Source organism: Sinohyriopsis cumingii, unplaced genomic scaffold, assembly GCF_028554795.1.
Source record: "Sinohyriopsis cumingii isolate HCF-2022 unplaced genomic scaffold, ASM2855479v2 utg000813l, whole genome shotgun sequence".
Classification (NCBI taxonomy): domain Eukaryota; kingdom Metazoa; phylum Mollusca; class Bivalvia; order Unionida; family Unionidae; genus Sinohyriopsis; species Sinohyriopsis cumingii.
In genome coordinates, this window is record NW_028315934.1 from 215,226 (window position 1) to 223,262 (window position 8,037).

An 8,037-nucleotide genomic window follows, 5' to 3' on the forward strand; every position below is an offset into this window, starting at 1 on the left:
ATGAAGGACTGGTTGAATTGTTAGCGCAACTGCATAAGGCAGAACTAGCGACGAATGTGGATATTGAAATTATTGTTCAAGACACGGTAAAGATTTTACATGAAGCAGTTTCTAGGTTTCTCCCCATACTGAGGTTTTGCCCGTACTCCAACCCCTATTAGAAACTACTAAACGTAAAAAGGTTTCACAAGGAAATGCAGCTGAAACGTAGGTTATGGATTTCTAATGGTAGGCCAAGAGGCTGGGAGTATATGTCATACGCGAACTATAAAAAAGCGAAGAAATTGTTTGCAAAAGAATTATTGAAAGCTAAAGAAATAGAGAACAATTCAGTGAGCTTGAAAAGGCTGCAGAGCTCGATATTTCTATTTTCTATAAGTGTATACGGAATAAAAGAAATAAACGTGATTACATTCACGAAATCGAATCAAACGGAACAATTGTACGCGACCACGACTCTATTAGAGAGTTATAGGCAAATCATTTTTCCAGTTTATCACTGCCTGACAATACTTATCTGTACGATGAAAATCATTACCAGATGATCTTAGCAGAGGTTAGAAAACAGAGTAAAGAAACCTATTCACACTTTGATGAAGTTGTTGATAAAATTCCCACTAGAGAAGAAATCAGTTTGCAATTAGCTCTCTCAATAAAGATAAGACATGTGGTCACGACGATATTGTTGCTGAGCATTTACTGTTCGCAGACCCTCCAAGCAGTTTACAATTACTTGAAATTATATTCACAAAAGTGTACGAGGCCGAGACGTACCCGTGCCACTTTCAACAAGGTTTGGTAATACCAATATTCAAAGGAGGAGGAAAGAACAAATTAGATGTGAATAATACCGTAATATAACTATAATTCCAGTGCTTCAGAAAGTTCTAGAACAAATTATATATAGTAGACTACTGATAATTTCTAAGCAGATTTCTTTTCCATATCCATTGCAACATGGTTTTAGAAATAATTGCGGTAGTATCACTGTAGCGTTCTGTATTAAAGAATCAATATGTAGCTATATAGATAAAGTTACTCCTGTCTATGCTACATTTCTTGATAATGTTAAAGCCTTCAACACAGTTTGGCACAACGGGTTATTCTACAAGTTGTACAGACTTGGCATCAAAGGGAAAACCTGGCGCATCACGACAGACTCGTTTGAGAGAGTAGCAAGCTCTGTTTTACTTGCGGGCAAGCTGTCCTAACGCTTCGATATTAGGCAGAGTGTAGGACAGGGCCGTATCTTGTCTGCTTGGTTCTCTCTTGTAATGATAGATGATTTGATCACGGAATTAGATCACACTTTGCGAGGTCTAAATCTTGTTTATCTCCACCTGCCTTGTGTCTTATTAGTAGATGACGCAACTGTAATGTCTAACTTGTATCATTCGCATATTTCCTAGAGTATTCTGTATGGTTTTCTGTATTTATATATTTTATTTTGTAAATGCATTAGTTGGCAATATGTTTATCTTGCTTGCGTTCTCGTCTATACTGTGTCTCATAATCTTATGATACGTATAACCTGTATCTTCATAACCTGATATAAACTTCGTTGAAGAGGTAATGAAGTCATTTAGACAGTCAGTCATAGATAAATGCATGCACGCACGCATACAGGCAAACAAGTATATATATGCATAAATACAAGTGTCATATTAAAAGAACTACATATAGAATTACACTGCTATCACGAGGTTAATGTTAAGCATATAACATTACAGACGTATGAACTTTTTGAAATATTATCATCATAAAACAACTGTTAAAAGACCAGTGCAATGCGCAGGCAAATTATTGCAGATTTCCAAAATTGCACGTATTGAGATATTTCGTTTTGTCAATACGGTAGATGACACAGTATTACTATTGGATTTTTGTCACTTTTCTGTTGTATTTTATGATCTTGTTTTATATTGAATTTGATTAATCTGATGCAATCTCTGTTGAAGAGGAAATAAAATCAGTAAGTCAGTCATACCTACATACATACATACATACATACATACATGCATGCATGCATGCATGCATACATGCATACATACATACATACATGCATACATACATACATACAGACATACAGACATATCTTATTAAATTTTTTTATCTTTGAACACATGTTTAATATTTCATTTAACTAAAAAGCCTATTAGACTCCAAAGGCTCTAACAAAGCGACAGCGACAGACTTATACCGAAACTGTTGCTTGTTTTTGTTTGGGGTACGGTTTTATGAAAATTAAGTTGATGATCCTTTTGAGACACAAAAAGCAAAGAAGAATTATGAAAGAATATCAACTACACTGTGTGTAAAATATATCATACCCCCTAGAATCTACTTACAGCATTAAATCGTCTTTCTTTGTTACTTGTTGCAAGCTACAATACCTTGTAATAGTGCACAACACCAAGAGAGACATGCATGTTTACCTGTAAATGTGTACTTTCCAACAATGTTGTAAGATCAAGAAACAATAATGTAATATAATCAGATATGTGAAAGACGCTACTGCTGTGTGTACATGATTCAATGGCATGTTAATAGTATGCATGGGTTCAAATGTCCGCTGTTTAAATCCTAATCTCCGTCGTGAACTGTGCATTCTAAAAGACTACGAGTCAGCACAGAATCTTATAGGAACTGCACATTTTAAACACAAAAGATACACCCCATATATACACACATACATACACACACACACACACACACACACACACCCACCCACACACACAGACACACATACATACATACATACATACATACATACAGTCACACATACATACACCTTAAAAAATGTATCTCAATTATTGTTAGATATTTAAATACCATGAAATACAACTATGTCAAGGTTGCGAGAAGTTTATTGTTATCGAGACATATACAGATTTATTAACAAAGATTTTGATAAATGTGTGTCGCATAGACAGTTGCTATACAAATCATTAAATTAAGCTATGGAAGGAGGCATATCGTAACTAGGTGTTAAATCTGAAAGATAAATAATTGATTATTTCTTATATATATATATATATATATATATATATATATATATATATGTGTGTGTGTGTGTGTGTGTGTGTGTGTGTGTGTGTGTTTGTTTAACTTTTGTCCATGATTGTAAACTAAACTGTAAGATAATACTTGTAAACACGGTTACATGGATTTGTTTTCAGGACGTTTGTTTTCCCCTTGGAATTTCTATTGTCTGACTGATCTCTGTCAAATTGAGTGCGAAACTGTAAATAAACAGATATGCCATTGTTTACGAATTGGATGGAAATTTCCATGTAAGCTTGTATACATAAAAGATTTGCATTACAATCTAATCATCAGATTGTATTCAATCAGTTTCAGATCTGTTCAGTTTTAATTTGAGACGATTTATTTATTTCAATCATTAATTCTAATTACAAGGAACTAATTTTTTTTTTAACTGAACATTTTTTAAGAGGTCATTGGGAGTTCATCCAAACACATAGTGGATTATATTATTGTGATACAGGAGTAAATTCAAGATGTTTAGTATAAAGTCACATCGAAAATTTGACATCATTCAGATCACCACTTGACTTAACCTGAATCCTAAAATTCTTTCATTAGAATACAGCTTTATGGACTGTTTCGGATGTAATATACAATACTGTAAGCTACGTTTAAATTTCCACACTGCACGTTATGAAAATACATTTTTTGTTGTTGTTCTGGAATTTTATTCAACTTTCTGGTTTCGCTTTTCACTTTGAAATCTACGTATTTTTTAATCTTTGCACTTTATAACTGGTCACTTTGTAATCTGTGCTCATGCATTTAAGATCTATTTTTACCAATAAAATATACTTATTCGGCCTTAGTCGTTGTATTTGCTAATTTGTTTTGTTCATTTAAACATATTAAACAGAACGTTATTTGCTATTCTTCATGAAGCTTTTAGAAATTTAGTTAATTATATTATGTACTTGGAAAAGGAATGGTATATTAGTGAATAAAGATCTTATAGGGAGGCCGTGATGTATACAACGAAACGTATATATGACGGTGTTTACGCTTTCGCTCTTATATTTTGACCTATACATTTCTTCAACACTAAATTATCTATAATGCTGATTGTCAGTTCAATTACAACCAAGCATAAGTACATTAGAAGATAAAGCATGTGAATGGTATGAGCCAGATGTTTTAGTTCATATTGGCGTTTTTTTTCTAGTGTTCGAGGGTCATATCATGACTAAGCCGTTTAAATATTGCTACCCTTTAATAGTTGACTCGTCACAGATTAGCTTTATATCGATATATGTAAAATTTGTGCTGAAATCTTCAAGGAGTTCCTGTCTCACCAATGTAGGTAGAAAGTTTCATTACAATGTTCACACCCACCTTATGAAGAAAAAAATATTTACATGTCAATGATTAGCTTAAGTTATAAATGTCATGGGTTCGTTTCTGAAATTTAAAATGACTGAGTTCCTGTCTCACCAGTGTAGGAATACAGCAGTATTACAATGACTATATTAACAGATGAGGCCTTCCGTTCGGCAAAACAATTGTCTACATTTCCAAGGCTCAGTAAACAAGCAACACTTGTATTTTCTGAGAACGATCAAAATGGCAGTAGACATTCATTTCACCATGTACGTTTCAGTGCTCGCTTTTCATTTTACATATGTTTTCATTTTTATATTACTTCGTTCTAAAACAACAATAACAAATTAATATTTTAAGTTTTTTATTTTAGAGAATCTACGATTTTAATATATAATATAGGTTCAGTCAGAAGAATTGTTGTAACTTTAAACATGTTTTTCAAATACATAAAATGTGGAAAAGCGAGAACAAATGTTTGGTGGCATAAGTTATAACTGCTCCTTTTAGACGAATTAATAATTTATTAAAAAACTATTAATTGGACATTGTTTTTTTGTTGAAATTATAAAATAGGAATTAAACATGGTCTCAATTCTAAATAATCCTGATGTAAAACCTAGTTTTTACAAACCCATTTCCTATAGCTTGGAAAATATACTTTAATATAATGGCACAATTAGTGATGTTATACATTTTGGTGATTATAAATCAATAACTAGGATGCTTGTCTTAAAGTGCAAGATACATTCAAAGAACATATTTTAGAGAGGATACAATATCGTTTCGTACTTTGACAACAAGTTGGTTGGATAGGATATTATCTTTTATAATACGTTGATTGATCATACAACCAGTGTCGCCATGCAAGAAGAATTGCATCAACAGTATTGGAAATAATAATAATAATAATAATAATAATAATAACGATAATAATAATAATAATAATAATAATAATAATAATAATAATAATAATTAGTTGAAATACATCTAGTCAATGTCTTACGTGCTCCCACTGATAAACATTAAAGTTGGAGACATTCTCTTAAATGTTAAGATATCAGCCGTAAATAAGGCACCAGTCAGAAAAGGTTTCTGGTTTCCGGATCAGCATTGTACACTTAATAGGAAAAACATATGAAGAGACTGCAAAATGTGTAATGTATACTAAAGTCATGTTTGTAACCTTGCCATATTCAATCATATTTGTGTTGGTGTTATAAGCAAACAAGATAGCATATTATATGAAAGCACAGTGTTATCGTTTTACATTTTAAAGTAGAGTTAAACAAGGTAGGTGTGTGTGCTGTTATAAGTAGTATGTATTTGCTGCTGTATAAAATATGTTGTATCGCCTAAAAATATTGTTTGTGGTATATTTCGTGTTTATCATACAAGTATCATATGTATTGTATTATTATATGCTCATTGTTTTCTCCGTTAACTTTCCATTATCAGAATCGTTCAAATTTACGATATTGCACGCCTTCATATTGCACACACGCGCAGGACACGTGTGCAGTATTCCATCCAAACAAACTCGTTCATATTTTCCCATATAATTGCAGTAACCTATAATTACAACACAGATAATACAAAGTTCAAGTGTGTATTTCCTTTACTTGTATAACTACTTTCCATTACTTTTCACATCACATACATAACAGTTTTGCATTCATGTGTTTCGTGCCTAAGATTATATCAGTTTTCGTTTTATGTTTTAAAATAAATAATATAATAAAAACTAATTTAGGGCAAGTGCTTGTTTGGTGTGTTTTGGAGTTTGCATCTTAACATAGTTCTAAAACAGACACACTGACAGTACTTTGCTCAAGGCAGGAACCAGCGCAAGCCCAAACAAAATGTCATGCAATCTATATGTACATAGGACTGTGCTAGACATAGTACACGTTTGATAGAATGGTTTAATTTGGTAGAATTATTTTATACCACATATTATTCAATTATCTTAAAGCCCTTAGTCCAATCCAGCAGCTAATATATTGTTCCTTGTTTGCAATCTCTTCAAAACAAATAATGATGATTCCACTTAGAAACCTTCTCGACAAATAATCAATACCACCATACAGAAGATGACGGCAATGGCTGAGTTATCAACAATTCCACCAAATGAATTTAATGAGATAATTAATTGACCTTCATGCATAATATGCCTTTATTGAGTTGATTTAACAACCATCACCCATGAGAAGACTTTGATGAATAAAATTACCACTCAAGATATGAAATTATGAAAACGTGTTATACTTCAATAACCAGGATGACCAGAGGTAAAAGAAACTTCCATGCCATGCATACATACATACATGACTATTGTAAATTATACGAATAAAGAAAATCTTCTCAATAGTATCACCCCATCCACATTAAGAAATGATAAAGCGTATAGGCCTTTCATTTATATACTAGTACGTGATATAATATCAAACCTCCAGTCCTCATCCTATAGATTCATTTTTCGAGTAAATAGTTGCATTAAACACTATTGTACATAGGTTCCCGTATATCCCTTCCCCCCCACCCCCTCCTCCTTCGTCTAGTGGCTTACGTGTCGGATCAACCGTTACATTTATATAAGTGTATGATATAATCCCGTATTTCCCATCTCCATCGTTTAGTGGCATCTCTCCTGCAAATGGCTTGCAAAGATTTTAACAGATGACAAGTTAAACAAATATGCCCGGAGAGCAGGTTCAAGTTTCCTATCTGGTACTTATATATACTTCGCTGTGGTAATATCTAATGATTAAAAGCAAAAGAAACCGTGTACTGATGACGGATTGTATCTCCGTACATGTAATTTGTTAGCCGTGGGCTAATGTTGGGGTTCATAAAACCCAGTGTATCTTTCTGGACTGTAAAGATAAGTTGTATATCTGTCCCTCTTTTTTATCACCGTAGTTTTGCTACCCGAGTGAATGCATTTTACTACATGAGTAAAATTTTACATCGTTTACTAGCTGAGTAAACTATATCCATCGTTTCATTATCAAATCGTAGTGAACCATTCACCCCTTGTCTTTATATTTGCTAAATTAATTTATTTGTATTTCTCATCATTAAGTCTGTGCATTCTTATGTTAATCAAACCCAATATTTGGATTATATATATATACGCACATTTTCATAATTAGTTGCTCATTCAAGTCATCCATTATTAAACATTGTATTTATATCATCGTCAAAAGTCTTATGTTGTGAATCCTAAAATCCCACCCGGTTTTCTTGTTACAGACATGCTTGAGCCAATCATGAAGTCCAAATGTATAAAGTTCCAATTGAATTTCATGTAACGCCGAACGTACTTGTGTGCCAGTGGCCTGTAGTGTGGCGATATGCTAACAGTATTTTGATGTATCACAATAATATACTCCAAAAATGCTCCTGTCTGAAATGTATGAATTTCAAAAATCAATTTTCCAACACAAGAATATTATTGATGAGCAGTTTGAACTTCCAGTGATTAATAAGTTGAATAAATAATTCCATACAAATGAACCACTGATCACACCAATGAGAAACATTATCTGAAAGGTATTAAATGCAAGAAAAAACATCTAAGACACAAAACAGAACCGTGATGAGTGTCAAAGGCCAACAAATGATACCAATTAATATCAATAACACCTAATGGTAAGAAACACCTTATGA